This window comes from Bidens hawaiensis, unplaced genomic scaffold (assembly GCF_021521415.1).
Source record: "Bidens hawaiensis isolate Kalapana, Puna unplaced genomic scaffold, B.hawaiensis_p1.1 tig00017340_1, whole genome shotgun sequence".
NCBI classification, from domain to species: Eukaryota; Viridiplantae; Streptophyta; class Magnoliopsida; order Asterales; family Asteraceae; genus Bidens; species Bidens hawaiensis.
Genome location: NW_027492621.1, coordinates 48,369 through 69,762, shown reverse-complemented (window position 1 = coordinate 69,762; position 21,394 = coordinate 48,369). Strand labels below are relative to the sequence as shown.

Here is a 21,394-nt window from a genome sequence, read left to right as displayed (position 1 = left end):
AATTTTTCTCGTTAAGTCAGGTTATTTGCCTTACACATGATGGCCATTTAGTCTTTTTACCTATTTAATTAAAAATATTTTAAATAAACAAAAAAACAAATTAAAAACTTATCTATATATATATATATAGTGTGTATATATATATATATATTACATATATAAACATTTGATAAATAATATAATAATAAATTCCAAAAAAAAAACCTTAAAAACAATACACTTTTTTATCATCTTCAGAAGACCACCACCAGTCACCCACCCCGTCGGAAGCCATCGTTAGCCTCTATCGTGCCGCCTGCATCTCCGATTATCTTCTCCAATAAAGATCAGCCATCGTCGCCAACAAAAAACGATTTTCCCTAGATCTCTTCACGACGGCGACAGGCTTCCATGCGGCGGCTGGATCTTGATATTAATCTCGGGTACCTCGAGCTTGGACCGCGATTACACCAAGCTCTGATACCAGTTCAAGGCACAGGATCGATCAGACACTTTATTATTGCAAGAGAAAATTGTCTCAAAAACTCGTTACAATAATTCTCAATTGATCACATATCTAAAGCCTTTAATCAAGCCCTATATTTATAATATAATCATAACTTGATGACCAATGCATTACCATAATAATCATATTACAATTAGAAAACTAAACCAACTTGACCAACTTGTCAACTTAGTTCCTTCCATAATTACCAACTTGTAAGCACGGTCCTAAATTACCAACATTAGTTTGTCGGTGAACATCCATCAAGAACCACGACGTGGGTAACTTGTTTTCAGATAAGTATAAGTTACTGACGGGTATTCTAAACAGATCACCAACGGATTGCCGACAACTTTACTAATAACACCCCTAGACATTTAATTAACATATTATTTTTCGGACGGATTACCGACAGACATTCATAGATAATTCATTGGTGATTATCATTAACTAGTGTTGCGTCGGGGCCGGTTGGTAAAACCCGGACGAAGGTAAAATCCAAGTGTTGTCGGTCCCAAGCGTTGAGGCGATAAATCGACATGAATTCGGTCGGTTTCAGTTATATGTGTTATTGCACCGATGCTAAAACCAGAAATAAAACAATTTCCTTAATTTTTTTAGATGAGTATTAACCGCAAATCCATTACAAAGTTAAAGATATTCTGTACTTTTATTCAATTTTGTCACTTCAGTTTCTAATAGAAACAAAACAAAATAATAAAAAAATTCATGTCTAGAGTAGGATTCGCACTACATAAAGTTGTTAAAAACTTAAAAGTATACTATACTTTCAATTTTGTCACTTCATTTTCTAATAGGAAAAAAGAAAAGAAAATAAAAACACTAACATACATGTCTAGATTAGGACGGAACTATGGCATTGCCAACACAAACCAACTTAAAAGAAATTCACACAAGTCACACTATCAAAGAGTTAGATTATGACTTCATTTCAAAAATATATCTTATATGTAAAAGGCCTAGAAAAATTTATTTATGACACCAAACTTCTCAATTATACTAATAGATAATTTAAATGAATTAAAATAAAATATTTCTAAGTTTTCTAGAGATTTTAAAAACGTACAAATAATACAAATTAATGTGTCAAAAAATTAAAATATTTAGGTTAATTATCAAAGATAGAGTAGGGAGCTAGGGAGGAGTGGCTTCTATCAAGGATGTTTTCTAAATAGACTTTTTATGGTTCATTTAAGTAGTATTCATCGTTCGACTGGTCTCCATCTCTTTTTAAAGGCTCTCTCTCCATATCTACGTGTTGTGTGCTTTGCGCCATTTCCTTCGCATTTCACGATTTCACCAGTCACCATTAGTTCATCTCTTAAGATTGTAGTCAACTAACACAAAGCAAAGTGTTAGTCCTTTATTAAAGATAAAATAATTATATTACAAGAAAATAATTACACCTCTTGTATTCTGGCCAAGGGTGGCTCGGGTAATTACAGTTTTTTGCTCAGAAGTAAAAAATTGTCTTGATTAGTTTTAATAATTTTTTATATTTAAAATAATTTTGTTTATAAAAATAAAATTATTTATTATTTATAATAAATTTTATAGAATACATTAAAACATCTATAATATATATAAAAAAGAAAACCCAAAAATCCTATGTATCGCGATGTGGTCGCTCCCTCTTTTTATGGAAGCCACCAGATTTTTTTATTTTTAAATGGAGGCCTCTCATTGATTTAACCCAAATTCATGGGTATGGGTCTCACCAAACCCAGATAACTCTTAAACGGGTTATAACATCTCATTAAATTAAAAAATAATCTCATCAAATATTTGATATGAAAATCCTATAAAATAGAAATATACTAAAAATTAATATCTTATTTTATTTTAAAAAAAGATATTATTTATAATTAAGAAACAATTTTATAATAAAGAAAATAAACGGGTAATGGGTACCACCAAACCCAGATAGCTTTTAAACCAGATTATAACATATCATTTATTTGTGAAGTCATTTCATCTCAAACCTCAAGTATATTAATTATTAACTTTCTTACAATAAATAAAATTAAAATCAAAATATAAATATACAAATATTAAAAACGAATAATGTAAAACAACCCCCGTAATACGGGGGTGAAATCTAGTAAATCATATATATATATATATATAAATTAAAAGTTTGTTTAGGTGGAATTGTGAATGAATATAAAAGGCTGAGTTGAGTAAGTAAAATAGAAAGAAATTAATTTTTTTATTAAAGTTTGGGTATGACTACATATAGTCTTTTGTGTTTATCATGCTCTTACATGGCGACTAGTATTTCTTGGTCTATTTCATTTTTCCTTTTAAACTTTTAAGTTCTTTATCATGCTCTTTAAAATTTCATTGAAGAATACTTGAAAAGCAAAGCTAAAAATAAAATTATAATAAAAAAACATTTTGAACTGAAAACTTTTTTTTTAAATCATACATTAGTACTTACAATTTCTTGATTTGTTAATACTTAAATAATATATGTATAAATAAATAAATAGAAAACAAATTTATTCAAGGGCGAAAACTCCATTTTATAAAACCTGTCAAACTTTTCTCTTTAGAATTAGACTTTTGGATGGAAATCACTACAAATGAACATTATGATCAAATAGTTGACATTTTTGTCACTTCTAAGGCACAAAAAATGATGGATTCAAATGGTTAATCCATGAGCTACGACTATATATTGTTTGAAATCAGGCCATGGAAATCAAACATGAAAACAAATAATTTGAAAAACTTATTCAACTATTTTATTTATTATGATAAAACTGAAAACTTGACTCACGAAATTACTAGACACCAAACCTAAACATTTATGACTCAAGTACTTTCAGACTTATCCTAATAAAAAAGATAAACATAATTACATTAAACAATTAAATAAACTTAAATAACTTACTCGACTCAAACTCTAATATTTTAAAGCTTTAATTAATTAACCTTCATATATAATTTTACTTTTACATGTATATTATGTTGAACTTATTCGATCATATGAATCAAAAAACCGAACATAATATTGCATAAACTTTACGCAACTCGTTTTATTAATAATAAACGAGAACGGAATACTAATGAAACAAATAAAAATATGCCTTACTTGTTCGTGAATTATGAAACTTAGAGACCAAGATATACTCGAATTGTGAAACCTAAAAAACTTCTAAATCTAATTAAAATAAATTTTATTAAAAAAATAACTTAAACAACAAGTTATTCAACTTGGTCCCTTAACTTTAAATCTCGACTGTAACTGCTTATTGAGATCTTTCGTACTACCCTTATACTTTTTGTATTAGTCATTCAGATCTTTCAAGTTGGTATTACACAAAATTTTCCATTTTATGCATTATTAAACTTGATTGTTTAAACGCTATTATATTGTATTATTATCTACGATATAACAATATTATTTTTATTTATTTATACTAAAAAATAGAAGATTTGTCAGTGTGTATAATATTACTCCATAGCTAAAATTAGTCGTTTTCCGTTTTCAGTTATATTCCTTTTACAATATCTTATGAACGTTGTCATTATATGTAAGACACATTCTTGATGGTTGAAGAAACACTAACCGGACCCCGGACAGACTACGGGTAACCTGGGGGTTAGATAGATGGTTCTTCTGATAACCTGCAAAATAGACACCGTGAGCTTGTCACTGAGAAGGGGGGGTTCCTCCTTGTGACCACCCTCCGGCGTGAGAATCAGACTAGATTGCTCTTTAAATATAAATGTATATTAAGAGATAGCTAGAGCAGATATCAGGTATAATATGATGATACGAGATAAGATGAGATGGTCATACCATTTGTGGTATTTATAGCCGAAGGTAGGTTTCCAAGGAGGTGTGGCCGGCTGCAACAGTATTCCTGTTCCACCAACAGTAGCCTACGCACGTGCCCTGCTGGTAGTTGGTGGGTAGGCAGCGGCTGATAGAGACCAGGCCTGCTGTATACTATTCTTTTTCCACCAACTGCCGGCTACGCACGTGGTATGACAAGAGTTGGTGAGTAGGCAGCGGCTAATAGTGACATACAGCGCAGGAGCATGCTGCTCGCCATACTGTTGTCAATAAGTTGTCGTATCTTTAGTCAGATCTTTTGCCCATACCTCGTCAGGTACAGTACAGAAGATCATGTATCGTACGGACTGGCTTATTTGGGCGGGAGTATTCCCCCTCCCGCTCCTGTGCGGGATTGTTCCCGGCTTTGCTCATTCCTTCAGGTGACACTGAATGATTGAGAGCTAAGTGCCTTGTGCGTGTAGCCTTGCTGCGCGGGTGGCCTTCCTTAATGGCTTGTATCCGAGGCTGCGGGGACAGGCGGAGTCCTTCACCATTGGGAGGCATTTCCTGCGGGGAACAGCTTGCGTACTGCGCGTAAGGACGTCACGTCTCTGAGCTTGGTTGGTCCTGCGGATCCAGTTGGTTTCTGCGCAGACGTCCCTCTTCAAGGTTAGTCTTGCGGGTCCAACTGGGCTCTGCTTGGACCTACCTCTTCAATGGTACCCACGAAATTGTCTGCATTCGTTGTTTACTAAAAAGACTTGGAATGTCAAGTGTTTTTGCCTTTTTGGTCACATGAAAGTGCGATATGGGCTACGTACGTGTGAACCCCTATCTAGTTTCTCAGCACGTTTTCAACGTCATGGAAGAAGTCAACATGACTTATGTGACCATGCATCCCATTAATTCGTTGATACAAATTTGGGAACCCTAATTCTAATTAGAAATTTGTAAATAGTTTTAGTTACCATTTTAAATTAATGAATTTGTGTCATGAACTATTAGAGGTGTCCTCTAATTTCTGCCATGAACTATTATAGGGGTCCTCTAATTAGTGGTAGTGTCGACTAGTGTCGTAACATCCGGGACCGACAATGCTCATGTTTACTAACGTTTGGGATTTATTTTGTTTTAGTTATGGTACCGTAAGGAACGTGATTAAAACCGATTGAAATTGCGTAGACCCACCACATTTTGTTTTAATTTTAGTACCATAATGAGCGTAACTAAAATCGACCGAATGCCGATTTTGTTCTTTTTAGTCCTAGTACCGTAACAAACGTGACGGAAACCAAATGAATTTGTGTAGACTCGCCCCCTTAACGTCTAAGATCGACAACGGTCGGGTTTTACCAACGTTCTATTTTTACGAACCAACGTCACCCCATTGGTCCACCTCATTTTTTATAATTTGTTTGTTTTATTTGTTTGTTTTAGTTCCGGTACAATAACGCACGTAACAAAAATCAACTGCATTCGCGTCGACTAACCACCTCAACGGTTGGGGCCGAGAACACTTGCGTTTTACCACCGTCCAGGTTTTACCGACTTGCCCTGCGCAAGTTACAACTCCTAGTGTGTTAGGTGTTGAAATAGATGCCCTGGTGATGATATTTGACTAACACTATTAAGATGGGATACAAATGATTATACCATAAGCAACGATTATGTATAATTTTTATATGTACTTTATGTATTTGTATAATTGATTATGTACAAAGGGTATTATATTGTATTGTTTTCCATAAAATAAAGAGATAATTTTTATTGTTTATTCTAAAATAGTCTGCATTCGTTGTTACTTGTGTTTTTAGTCACTTGAAAGTACGGTACGGGCTACATGTGAACTCCTATCTTCTTCAACATTGTTTTCAATATCATGGAAGAAGTCAATTAACGTGACTTATGAGGCCATCCCATTAATTTGTAAATACAAATTAACCAGTGATTTACCTGTCGCGTTGCGTGCGCGCATGCCGGGGGGGGGCAGCTAGTAAAATTCTCAGTGTTGAAACCCGGGTGTTCGTAAAACTCGAATATTACAACTGTGAGTCGATACGAATTTCGACATTATTTGTTAGGTTCGCAACATTATAGACAATGTTGGTAAAACCTAAGCGTTAAAACCAAAAAAAATAAGTTGGTCAAGTTAACATATAAAAAATTAAAATATTCGACGTTTATTTGGTCGGCAAACCCGAGCGGCGATAATGCCCAGGCGTTATCGGTCTCGGGCATTGAGGCGGTAACTCAATATGAATTCGGTCTATTTCCGTTACTTTTGTTACGGTATCAGAGCTAAAAACAAAAAACATATAAAAATTTAGGTGGATCGATGGGATGGCGTCGATCGGTAAACTCGAGCGTTGGTATAACCCGAGCATTGTCGGTCCTAGGCATTGAGGCTACGAGTCTACATGAAATTAAACTCAGGTTTCCGTCACATTCGTTATCGTGCCGAAATTAAAACAACAAAAAGAACACTAAATTGACTTTGGTCGGCTTCCTTTATATTATTGTACCGGAAATAAAAAACAACAAAACAAAATGCAAAGACTAAAAAGGTGCCGCCAATAACCAATTCGGCACTTAGCAGCACCAAACTCTTTAATTATTATATATAATAATTAAGAAAATCTAGCCCTAGTTTGAAATTTGTCTATAAGTTTTAGTATACCAATTAAAAGATAAAAAAAAACAATAATCAAACGACTGTCATGTCGAAGATTATAGGATATGCTGAAACACTCAAGATTATAAGATTACTAGCTTTAGAACCCGAGTGATGCACGTGATGTTTAAAAGAAATACAATTAAGCTATATAAATTAAATAATTAAATTTTTTTTAAAATACCTATATTTTATCAAATTAAACTAGATTTTATCCCCCGTATTACGAGGGTTGTTTTACATTATTCGTTTTTAATATTTATATATTGTAAGAAAGTTAATAATTAATATACTTGAGGTTTGATGATAAAATGGTTTCACAAATAAATGATATGTTATAATCCGGTTTAAAAACTATCTGGGTTTGGTGATACTCATTACCCGTTTATTTTCTTTGTTATAAAATTGTTTCTTAATTATAAATAATATCTTTTTTTAAATAAAATAGGAAATTAATTTTTAGTATATTCCTATTTTATAGGATTTTCATATCAAATATTTTATGAGATTAATTTTTAATATAATGAGATGTTATAACCCGTTTAAGAGCTATTTAGGTTTGGTGAGATCTTTACACGTGAATTCAGGTCAAGTGCTTGAGAAACCTTCATTTACAAATAAAGCAATCTGATAGCTTGAGGGAATGGTTGTTTTACATTTTTCGTTTTTTAATATTTATTTTTTGGATTTTAATTTTCTTTATTGTAAGAAAATTAATAATATATTTATGGTTTGATGATTAAAGAGTTTCATAAATAAATGATATGCTATAACCCATTTAAAAGCTATCTGGATTTGGTGACCCATGACCCGTTTATGTTTTTTACTATAAAATTGTTTATTAATTATAAATAATATCTTTTTCTTTTTAAATTGGATATTAAATTTTAGTATATCCCATTTTATAGGATTTTTATATCAAATAATTGGTAAGATTAATTTTTAATTTAATAAAATGTTATAATCCGTTTAAGAGCTATCTGGTTTTGGTAAGACCCATACCCATGAATTTGGGTTGAATCAATGAGAGGCCTCCATTTAAAAATTAAGTAATCTGGTGGCTTCCATAAAAGAGGGGAGCGATCACATCACGATACGTAGGATTTCAGGGGTATCGTTTATATATATTATAGATGGTTTAATAAGTTTAAATTATATTTCTAATGAAATATTCATACGAATACATTATGTAATCACGTAATATCTTCATAATCACGAAAAAAATGCACCTACAGATTTTATAAGTTGTAATTGTATTTTTTAATAGAATAGCAAATTCTAACAAAAAATGATAAGATGTTTTATTAGGAACGGCATAAAAGAAAACATCATATATAAAATTAACATTAATAAAACATAATTTTCTATTATAGTTTGGAAAGAGATAAAGAAAACTTCATGGATTCACGAAGGTTGGTTGAATGAATATATGAAAATAAATTGGCATCCATTCATAATTTTTCTTGTTTTTTAAACCTTCAGATATCGTTTATTGAATTTTACAACATTCATCTTCTACACTCAAAATTGTATATTTTAATAAAAAAAAGGTAGATATGATTTTATTATGTATATAAATATTTTAATTATATTGACATAAATACCCGTATATTTTAATCATATGATTTAGGTAATTAGTTATTTAACTAAAGGATAGATTGATATATTATAATTACACTGATATAAATATGTTTTTATTAAAAATAAAAAAATTGATCAGGAAATTTATATTAGAAATAAATCACGATGTGACATTAGTCCCAGCTATTTTTTTTTATAGTAGATAGACACATAAAACAGATGTTGAAATTGACCAAGTATTCCTCTATTTCAAAAACAGACTTCAACGCCCACTTGTTCTCCAATCCCATGAAACTTGGTCAAACTTGGACTAATTCTATACATGTGACCCTTAACTGATGGATGATGATCCAGTCCGTTGACCCTCAAACGTGACTCGTGATCGGTAAACCCGTTAACCGGCTTCTAACCCGCTACAATGAACCGTCTGGCCCGCTGACTGGCTGACCCACGAGCAAACCGATTAACCCAACAAAAGAAAGTTGACAAGCTATACAGGCCAGTTAATCGATCAGCTAAAGATTTTCATTTACATCGTTACATATATAATAAAAACTATAACTCACCTTCTTATTCAAATTATGCTTAACTAATTACATCGGTCACTTAGAATCATTTATATAATTCTTCCCAATCCCACAAAGGCTGGTCATCACTAATATTCATCAAAGGGTGAGAATGATTATTAACAGTTTGATGATCATTCGAGGAGTTATCATGACTAGTACTATCGGGCAAGATCGTTAACATCACCGGACGGTTAGGTCCAGTTGATGTGCTTGCATGATGCTCGTTATTTTGAAGGGGTTGCGGATCAGCTGGTGGTTGCTTGTTTATAATCACACCCGACGGCCTTCTGTCAAATGATCTCAAATTGCTTGATTTCACGTAAATTCGGCACAAACTGAATTCTTTCATCAACTGCATTTTAATAGTTTGTGTTATACAACAAAATAAATTAGAAGTTGCATGGATCTTTCATTCTTTCATAATTCTTTCACATTATGAAATTCTATTAAAATAATTTGTTTTCTGGTCTACTTGTTCTATTTTCCTTTATATTTTCTATTACAAAAAATAATATGAGCTGTTTTTACAAATATGTGATCTCTTCTTTTCTTTTTCTTTAAAATTGAGTATTTCATAATGTGGAATACAAACCGGATCATTCATCGTTCATCCTCCATCCGCAACCAACAAGTGGTCTTAGAAGCTAGAGCCACCAGGTTGCCACTTTGTGTATGAGTGCGGGTGATCGATGGTGCCATAGTGGAAAGTCGAAGACATATGATCGTATGGCATTAAAAGTAGTCTACCAAATAGTTCCGGAGAAAGTGCTACTTATGTCATATATCATATATTAAGGACATGACTTAGTTGCAACTTGCAACTTGCAACACCATAGTCCCCTTGCCTCCTTTAAGTTAACTTTCATGGCTGCAAGCGGCTCGGACACTCCACACAAAGACTACCCGCCAATTAAACCGGTCTGGCAAGATCGCCTATTATTTGGTGCTCTTGTCGGTAGCGTATATATCCAACCGGCCAAATCATACCTATCATTACCAATGCAAAACTGTCCCTTGAAGCTTGGAATATCTTCGCCACTATATATATATGCCTCGCCTTTAAGAGATCACATGAAGCAACTCCAAGATCGCTTGAAACATTGCCCCATAACACCAATTAACATGTCCGGTAGCCGACTACCTACAAGCTGTGAAAGCCATTGCAATCCATGCCTCCCATCACCTTCAATGAGTTGCATGAAAAACTCATAAACCAAGAGCTTTATTTAGCTAAACCACCACAAACAATAGGGGAACACTTCAACCCACATCTGATTTTGTCATTCACAACAGCCAATAGCAAACCATGAACAAGATGACAATACAATCGCGGCACTCAACACCCCTTGAACCCTCCTTTGACTTTCTTTTCGTCATCAAGGATCGAAATTCCAAACTCCCCCTAGAAATGGCATATATGAACTCCGGTACTCATGTCATTAGTCACTCTTCTCATTGCAAAAGACCAACACCAAGCAGTGGCATCATATATTGGGTCATCCCAACAATAAAACCTTTGAATTTTTGTCTTCTTGTATTCCATGCATTTCCCATTTAGATAAAAATTGTAACTCTTGTCAATAAACAAGAGCCAGTAATTACCCTTTTATCAATCTACATTATCTTATAATAATGCGCCTCTACAATTACGCTTTTCCAATTGTTACTTTTCACGGATACAAATACTACAATATATTTGTAAACCGTAATACAAAATACATATTTATATCCGACTATCTGTGTCACACCTCACCTCACCTCACCTCACCTCACACACCCTACCACAATGGTATGCCAAGCATAGGCATATTGTCGAAACCGGCCTAGCCCTTACACATGCCAAAATGCCCACCTCACAACCGTCAATTATCTCATAAGCTCTCATCAACCCTCCAAAACGCTTCTCCATACTATAGTCTACTTAAAAAAACAACCATACTTTGACAAGCTACGAAGTTTTGTATGTGCTACCTTTGGCTACGTCCATAGACTACAAATAAACTCCACACTCTATATTGTAATTTCACATATAAAAGTTTACTAGCATTTGAACGGACAAAACTTTAACCTAACGCACATAAATTAACATAAATAAACTAATTTAAACGAACCAACATAAATGAACGAGCAAATATGTGTTCATGGTTGTTCGTTTAGCTAAACGAACAAAAGATGTTGTCCAAACTTTTCGTTGAATGAGTAATGGTTCAGTAAATATTCAGATCGTTACAGGCCTACTGTTTTTAAATTTTCTTTTCTTTTTCTAATTTCATTGAGCCTACAACTTAGTTTTTGTCCAATAATTTATAATATCTAGTTATCTATTATCTTAAAACTTCTAAATACATAGTTTTATTTAAAAGGTCTGAAGGCACTGGTTTATTTTTAATATAATCCAGTTTCAGTTAAAATTTACATCAAAATATAAAAGAGGGCCTTTTAAAATATTAAAAATTATTTTCATAATAATAAAACTGTATGTTAAATTAAATCTGAAGAAGAAAAAATAAATAAAATGTTATTCTCTCTTCCAAAATAGAGGTCGTGTACTCGTTGACAAACTCAATTTGAATAATAACACAAATTTTAAATTAAACAAGAAACAAACAAGAATGAAAATATATACCGTTGGATTTCTGTTAGTATTTGAGGATTGATCTTGAAAAGCATTCTATTCATTCATCTTCCATTTGGTCTTTGTCCCAGTGGGAGCTCTACCATTGTAGAAAACCATGGTCTCTTGATCCCAATGGCTCGGTTACTAGAAGAGTAAACAATATTCGGTGAGCCAGCGGCTTTCCAGTAGCTGGAACTCGTGAGGCGGGATGGTCTTCCTCCTCTTGCTTCTTTTTCTTGTCGCGGAATGAAAAAGAACCACTGTTCAGGGTCTCCTCGACATCGCTCTCCCGCATATTCTGGTTCATAAATGTTATGCATGAGATGAAAATTCTGAATATTAAGGTGGTAGTTCTTTATTTTAGGGTTTAATTAATACTCTTAATGTTGTAACAGGTCTTAAGGGCTAGACTTCCTAAAATTACAACTCTATCAGAAGTCATCTATAGCATTTTCTGTTTAAATTGTATAATTTTGTGCCTTTTAAAAATCTTATACAAAAATTACATGTTATCATATATATTCTCACGTGTTAGAACTCTAAGCAGTAGAAAATATTTTTTTTTTTACAAAAATCGATTCCGATTTTATTATCCATCACTTTGGTAAGAACCGATACCGTAATCACCATGGGCACCAACTTTTAAGATTAAGATTGTACAAAACAGAATAATTCTCTAACTGATAAAGATTAAGGTATGGACATCATCACATCAACTTTCTAATTTAAAAAATATTTAGGGTTTATCTTCAACTTTGTAACAGGTTTTAAAAGCTCTTTAATTACAACTCTATCAGCACTCAATCTTTTGAATTTTCTGCTTTGAATTGCATGAGTTTGCACTTTTTATAAATCTTATATAAAAGTTATATGTTATATATATCATATTCTCACGTGTTAGGATTCTAAACGACAGAATAAATTAATTAGGACAAACCGACACCGGTAATATTCACGTAATGGCATTTACACCAACTTATAAAAAAGAATAAAAAGACAGATACTAAAGGCGTAAATGAAGTACTAACGTAAGAGGTCCCATGGATAGAAATCATAAACGTTAAGCTCGGGTATGACTGTTTCGATACTTTGCTGCAATCTTATTGTGCCTGGTTCTATCTTGTGCTTTAGATAGAACGATATCAACTCTTCTTCTGTTGGGTAGAATCTAAACCCGCCAATGACGGTGGTTATAGAAGATAACTTATCGTTGAACATCCATCGAAAACCACGTCGTGGTAATTTGTTTTCAGACAGATTACCCACGGTCGGGTATATATTCCCAACATATCAATGTGGGCACATACGACAATTTTACTAGTGACACCCTTAAACATTGTTTTGACAGATTATCGATGGAACGACGGATTACCAGTAGATATTCATTGATGATTCTTTTTGCCCAACATTTTCCAGCTTAGATGACGAAACTGAAACAAAAAACGAAACCGAACAGAGCCCAAACTAAAACTGAAAAAAAAAAAAAAACCTTTTTGCTTTTGGTTTTTGATTCAGTTTTTGCTCAAAACCGATCCAATCCGAACTATGCATACCCGGTCAACAACACTAAACATGAATCAATTTTATAATTAATAGTTTTTATGACAAATTAAACTGTGTTATATACTTATATCACATTAGTAGTTTTTATTGTGACATCTTAGAGCAAACTGGCTCTTCAGTTATGGAAATAATCGAAGAAAGCAAAAGTCAAAAGTCTTTTTATAGGTAGGCATATAATGATATTCAACTAACACTGCTCTAAGCTAAGATTCAAATGGGTTATGCAATTGTACATACATCACCGCCGCCATCTCATTTTGCTGCCATCACCAGCTGCTAGAACGTCGCATATATCACCGTGGCTTGTCGTCGCTAAGCGATAATAAGTCAAAGCCAAGGAGACCGAAAGGGTTTTCGGGTTTGTTTCGAGGTGAGTTTGTGTCTTGATTCTAGCTAGCAAACAAGTATTGTGCCGCGATGTCTCAATTTCGTATGCAATCTGAAATGTATGTAACCTATCTTTACTATGCGTCAATGTTGTAATCTCTCGAGTAGGCGGCCGAGTACTTCCCGATTACTCCCCGCCTAGATCGAGTACTCGGTACTCCCCGCCTCGGCCGAGTACTCCTTAGTTATTTTCCGAGTAATCCCCAACTACTCCCAAGTACTCGCAACTCCCTAGTCGACCGCCTAACGACTTTTACAACATTGCTATGCGTATGTTGTTATTGTATTCGTATATAGACTTTTGAACAGCATTCTTGATTGGATCAAGAATGTGTGTAATCGTTGAAAACCGATAACACATGAATAAAAGAAGAAATGAAGAATGGAAGAAAATTTTATTATCTCATAATGAAAATTACATACAAGAAACAAAACAAAATATATATATATAGAACAAATATATACGCCGTGTAAATTTATACGCCGTGTAAGTTTACACGCCGCATAACATATGCGGCGCATGCGTATATGTGTACGGAACCCAATAATGATACCAGAGCCGCTTTTACAAATCTCTAAAAGCAAATTTGCTATACAATGATTAAAGCATTTTGTTTTTACTTCGTCAAAACTTTTGTTTGGCAAAATATTTTTACCTTTTCATTTTGAAATGGTTGTGTTGCTCATTGCCAAAACCTAGACCCGTGGTTGTTTTTATTTTTGGTTTTGTATGTCGTATTCTTAGGCTGTTTTGAAAACCTTTTTATAGTTGTTAGGATTCTCAAATTGTAATAAAAAACAAGAGTAGACACGAAGATCAAGAACCAAGAAAAGAACATAGCTCGAGACAAGATGAAGATATTAATTCATACATTAGTGCTAATGATTTCTTGATTGTTTTACTTTTTTTATTTTAATTTATGTATTAAACTTAATTAATGAGGTTATATATATACAAAAGTTAAATAATAAATAAGTAAATAAAAAAATAAATGGAAAACAACTTTATCCAAGGACAAGAATTCTATGAAACCTGCAAAACTTTTCTCTTTTAAAAACCATAAGTCAAATTATGTCCCTCTCTAAAACCTTCGAGAATTAGACTTTTGGATTGAAATCACTGCAAAAGAACATTGATTATGATCAAATAGTTGACATTTTGTCACTTCCAAAGCACAAAAATGGTGTTTCTTTTAATACAGTTGTTACGCACGCAATCAGTTACGGGACTTAAGCTTAAAATTGGAGGGGTCAAAATATTAAAAAATACTATTAAGTCCTTGCAAAATAAAATAAGTAAATAAAATTCACCGACCATAAATCCTAAACAAAAAATAACAAGTTCTTTTAGTTGGTTTGGTTTAGGCTATCAAAAACCACATATTACCACTTAAGAGTCCAAAAACATTACCGAAAATATATAGGTTATATTTACTGAAAATATAGGTGTTCTATTTAGAATTTCGGAATCCAAAAACAAGGAACCCCTCTCTCCCCTATAAATTTCCGTCCATGTATGCAACATTGCAACATTCAAATAGTAAATCCATGAGTAACGACTATATGTGATTTTTACGTGTAATATATGTACCGTTATACTTTCTTTAAATGGCTATGATATGCATTTTATGTACTATTATACTTGATTGTGCAAACGCAAACGCTATTATATTATATTGTATTGTGATCCACAAAATAAAGATGTTAATTTTATTTATTTATAATAAAAAAAAATAGAAGATTTGTCAGTGTTTATAATATTATCCCATAGCTAAAATTAGTCTTTTTTGGTTTAAATTATATTCCTCCGAACATTATATATGGCACATTCTTGTTGGTGCCCACGTGAGTTGATTTAAATAGTCTGCAATATTCCTTGTTTACTAAAAAAGACTTGGAACGTGAAGTGTCGTTTGTAGTTGCATGAAAGTACGATACGGGCTGCGTGTGAACACCTCCGATCTTCTCAACACGTTTCTAGTGACCAGTGTCATGGAAGAAGTCAGCATGCATGGTTATGTGACCATTTCCTTAATTTGTAGATACAAATTTAGGAACCCTAACCCTAATTTGAAATTTTCATTTTTAATATACCATTTTAACTTAATGAATTTGTGTTCTCCCTTCAAAATTTAATTACTATTAATTTGTAGATGAGCCCCGCTTCAATTAGGTTATGTTGTTTATCCAATGGGTGCTTTAGACCCTTACTTTCCGAAGCTCTCAAATTATAAGCTAAAACATCATAATTTCGTATAAGTTATTACAAATAAATAAATATAACATAGCATTAATTACTATTCAAATTAAAATAGAAACAAGTGTTTGATCTTATGATGTAATTTCTTTTTCAAAAAAGTTACTAATGTATGAAACAGTTAAAAGAAATTAAAAATAATAATAATAATAATAATAAAGTGGGGGAATTTGAAAAAAGAAAAAAAAAAGGTACTCATATTATAAACTTTTCTTAAAACCTGTACTTTTTCTAAAACAATAAACCTTCACGTACAAATCCTTTTAAAAAATATTATAATTATATATGTATATATGCATGTGAGAGAGAAAGAGAGCGTAATTTCCGTGCCTTCGAGCACCAGTAAGTTATCTGTTGATTTGTGGGCACATTATTTTAAAGTATTTCATAAGCATTTTACTTTTCTATTTGTGCCGAAACAACCATGGTGCCTAGGCTTAGGGTAAATAAAAAAAAGGAAAGAAAAGTTTGGCTAAAAGGGCCTTAAGTTTGACCTGGAGCGAAGTATAATGAGGGTCAGGGGTAGCCCTGACCTCCCTTTGTTTTTTACGCGGAAGTGTAAATTTTCGTTTTCGTCCCAAAAATTTTATATGTAGTGTAAATTTATTTGTTTTTGACCAAAAATTTGACCCCCCGTTTACCAGAAACCATCACATCCGTTTACCAGTTCTTTCGTGTAGTATATTATATAATTTATTTAAATAATTTCTTTTAGATTTGAGGTGTCATCATCATCATCACCATCATTTATAAACAAAATCTCAAAAAACTCTCTGCCCCCCCCCCTCAAGTCATGAGATTGTTTCATTTGTAAATGGTGTTCTCTCATACGTTTGAATCGAAATCATGGGTACGTGTCTCACAAAACCTAAATAGCCTTAAACAAGTTATAACATCAAATTAAATTAAAAATTAATCTTAATAAAGATTTGATATGCAAATCCTATAAAATAGGGTTTGGATATATTAAAATTCAATGATTACTCTATAGAATAGTAACAAGTTTTGAAATTGCTCCAATCAGGTCATTAATTAAAGTTTTCTTTTTGTTTCAATTCTATATATTTTACCTGTATAGCATGTTATCTAGTTTTTTTTTAATAGTTTGACATTGCATAATATTTTTTTAAAAACTAAAAAATTAGAATAAAAATTGAGAAATATAATTTTTAAATTGCGAAAAACAAACTGAACATATGCCAAAAAGTGTTCTGAAAAATTGCGAAAAATACAATTTTTTTTTGTATCGAAAGCAGTAATAATTCTATTATTAAATATTTTAATATCACCTAACTATCTTTTTGAAATTTTTCTAAACAATAGTGGTTTCTTATAGAAAAAGTAACTTAAATTTTCTTCTTTTTTTTGCCATTTTTCGCAATTTAAAAATTATTTTTCTCAATTTTTACTATTTTTTTTTAAATTGCAATGTCAAACTATTTAAAAAAAACCTAGATATCCTGTTATCTAGTTAAAAATATTTAGGACTGGAACAAAAATGAAACTTTAGTGACCTGATTGGAACAAATATTTTATAAGTGACCTAATTGGAACAATTTTAAAACTTAGTTATTATTCTATAGATTAGTCCCAACTAAAATTAATATCCATTTTTTTTAAATGTATATTATTTATAATTAAGAAATAATTTATAGCAAAATAATAAGCGGGTCATAGGTCTCATCAAACCCAGATAACTTTTAAACGGGTTATAACATCTCATTTATTTGTGAAACCTTTTAATCATCAAACCCTAGTATAATTTCTCAATATGGATTTATTAAAGTAGTGATTCTTTTTCTTTTAATATAACTTTAATGAAACGTTTCACAAAATAATATTCAAATTATAACAAATAAACATGAACGAACAAATAAAAAAATTAAGTAACGATTCATTCAATGTTTCATACAAAAGTGAAGACCAAACATAAATATATCAAAATATGTTCAAGTATATTATTAATTTATTTACAATAAATAAAATTAAAATTCAAAAAAATACATTCGTAATATTATAAACAAAAAATATAAAACAACCCTTATAATACGGGGGATAAAACAAGTATATCTATATAATTGTCTACCAAAAAATCTTATGTTTCTCTCTCTGGTTGCTCCTCACCCTTCTCAAGCTATCAGATTGCTTGATTTTTTATTTAAGACTTCTCATGTTTGACCCAAATTCATATGTATGGGTCTCAACAAACCCGGATAGTCCTTAAATGGGTTATAAAATCTCATTTACTTGTGAAACCTTTTGATAATCAAACAATAATTTTTGCGGGTCATAGATCTCACAAAACCCGGATATCCCTTAAACGAGTTATAACATCTAATTTATTTGTGAAATAACCCATTAATCACCAAACAATAATTTTCATGGATCATGGGTCTTATCAAACCCGGATAGCCCATAAACGAGTTATACCATCTTATTTATTTGTGAAACTCTTTTATTATCAAACCTTAATTTAAGTTCTCTCCTCTACATATTCTCCGTCGTCGGTCTATCCTATAAAAAAAATCATTACAAATTATAAATTAACACATTATATGCTCATCATAAAATGTGTAATTTGGTGTTAAGGGTAGAGAGTGACATGTCGTCAAAAGAATCAATAACAATAGTATTATTATTATATAATAATAATAATAATGTTGATGATGTTTACAATTATAATAATTTCTTATTCCGATAAAAGTTAATAAAAAAAATAAAAACGATCGTACATGAGCCAACTAGAAGGTTTAGTGTTAGATGTCGTCTTGCCCCCGAGGGACCACAAAAGAAAACCATGTTGTCCATTTATGTTTGGTGGGAATTCAACATTTAATGTGAATGCTGATACGTCTAAAATACGTTTAAAAATATATTTACGATAAGATGACATGCGACAATACTAAAAATAGTGTGAGAAAGCATTATAAATGTTTCATGACCTCCAAGCAGACTGTTTTATATATGTGATGACTTTAGATATCGAGTTGGTTACATGTCGAACAATTACAACTATATTTATGGTTTTTAAAACTGTAACTACTTATTTATTACGAGTTTGTTATCTTGTGATTTTTTTAGCAACTAACCAAATATAGATAATGTCAAACAGATCATCCAAGTATGAAATGAATATCATAGTGTTTTTGAAAACAGTACTGATGAAAACAAAAAGGCGCACCTCTTTTAATACTTGTGCGAATGCATTGGGCAGCACATAAATGTTGGTGGAGCCGAACCTTACTGGAAAAAAGTAACTTATTGTCTGGATTTGCAATAAAAAGACATTCGCTTTGCAACAAATGCAAGAGTAACAAGATTCATCAAACATGTTAGACGTTTATCTGTCAAAATATGATTCAATATATATGCGAGTCGATGTGAAATGCGACATTAAGAGCATGTTTTGGATTGAGTTTGAAAAATGTTTATTGGCTTATTGGTGTTTTCAAAAAGCCAATAAATTAAAATGTGTTTGACAAACACAAAAATCTTTCTTATTAAAGGGTTACAAGAGTTTTTTAAAAGCCACAAATCCTGGCTTTTCAAAATCGCTTTTAAAAAAGCCAATAAGCATTTTTCAAACTCAATCCCAAACATGCTCTAACAAACTGCGTTGGTAGTAGGATTCAATATTTAACTTATATTACATTTCAAGAAATGAAAATAGCAAACGTGCTCAGTATGACATCTCAAGAACTGTCATTTTCATCACAAATTTAAATATACCATTGGAGCATGACACTACATTTACTTATAAGGTATACAAATCAAGTTTTTCTAATACTCGGATATTTAAAAATCGGATAGTGGTCATACCTGAGTCGGGTTTGGGTCTGAGTATTGTCTCTAGAAAACATACGCTATGCATGGGGTTTAGGTTGGGTATAGAATCGGGTATTAAAAACCGGGCATTGAAAATTTTCCCTATTTTTGGGTTTTTTTGAGTATAGACTGGGTTTTTTAAGAGAATGCTCTTTTTTGGGTTATTTGTCGGACAATTTCAGGTATAGATCAGATATTTGAAAAACCCGATTTCGAGTATTGGAAAAACCTAGTTCCAGGTATGGAACCGGTTTCGGTTTTCGGGTGTTACCAGGATCAAATCGGGTCCAGTTATGGGTACGGTTTTGATACTTAAATGCATACCCTATCCGTACCCTAGGGTAGGGTTAGGTACTGGTTTGATAAGTAAAAACCCGGGTATAAAAAACCTGATTCCGGGTTTTTTTTTCTCGAGTTCAGGCCCTTTTTCACCTCAACATTTACTTATAACTAGTTTTTCACTTGGCGCATTGCGCCGAGGCATACTGCTAAAACCCGGCTGGCAGTAAATCTCGAGCGTCGTCGATCCTGGGTGTTGAGACTGTAAGTTGATGTGAATTCGGGTTTTTAGGTTAATGGTATTTGAACTAAAACAAAATATAAAACGAAAAAAAATATAAAAATTGAGGTGGACCGATGGGGTGGTGTCGGTCGGTAAAATTCGGGTGTTGGTGAAACCTGAGCGTTGTCGATTCCGGGAGTTGAGGCGGTTAATATAGACAAATTCAGTCGGTCTCCGTTACATTTGTTACTTTACGGGAACTAAAACAAAAACAAAAGCAAATTCGTCATTCGTTCATTTACCGTTCGTTACGTTACCATAACTAAATCAAAATGCAGTGAGTCTACGCAAATTCTGTCGGTTTACATCACGTTTGTTACAGTATCAGAACTAAAACAAAAAAAAACACAATTTGCATTCCGCCAGCTTTCGTTATGTTCGTAACGGTACCAAAAATAAAGAAAAAAATAAAATGCATTCAACCACTAAGGTGTCACCAAGTAACCCAATAAAAGTTCTAATTTGTATATATTATTACTATATATTAGTAGGGTTAGGTTCAAATAAGAAGTTTGATTTTCCTAAGAAGGCTAGGAAGGAGTGTATTTTAGTCTAACACTTTAATATAAAAACCCACTTACTTTAATCTCAAAACCCACTTACATTAATTTCAAAAACCCAATTACATCTTCACTTATTTCCTACAACCACCACCACTCCACCGCCCACCGCCACCACAACCGTCACCCACCGCCACCACCTGGCCGGAAAAGTTCGAAAAAACACAATGGAAAACACTATAAAAAACACAATGGAAAAAAACACTATAAAAAACACAATGATAAAAACACAATAAAAAACACAATTGTATGACACAATATAAAAAACACAATGGAAAAAACATAATGAAAAATACTACTGTATAACATAATTTTATAAAACACAATTTTGGTAAAACACAATTTGTAAAAACCCACTTATTTTTTTTCAATTTTTATATAACAATATGGTACTCATATAAAAGATAAAAAGACACTCGTTATTATAGTGAATTTGTTTTTCAATAAAAACGTAGTAAAAAAAAGTTATGGACATTTAAAAATGATGGGAGAATTTGACATATGCCTTGC

General features: G+C 32.2%; 1 pseudogene; it reads right to left on the bottom strand.

The window, feature by feature from the left end:
- Window positions 1-9,156: 9,156 nt before the first annotated feature.
- On the bottom strand, window positions 9,157-12,948 carry LOC143553579 (NAC domain-containing protein 90 pseudogene; annotated as a pseudogene).
- Window positions 12,949-21,394: the final 8,446 nt, after the last annotated feature.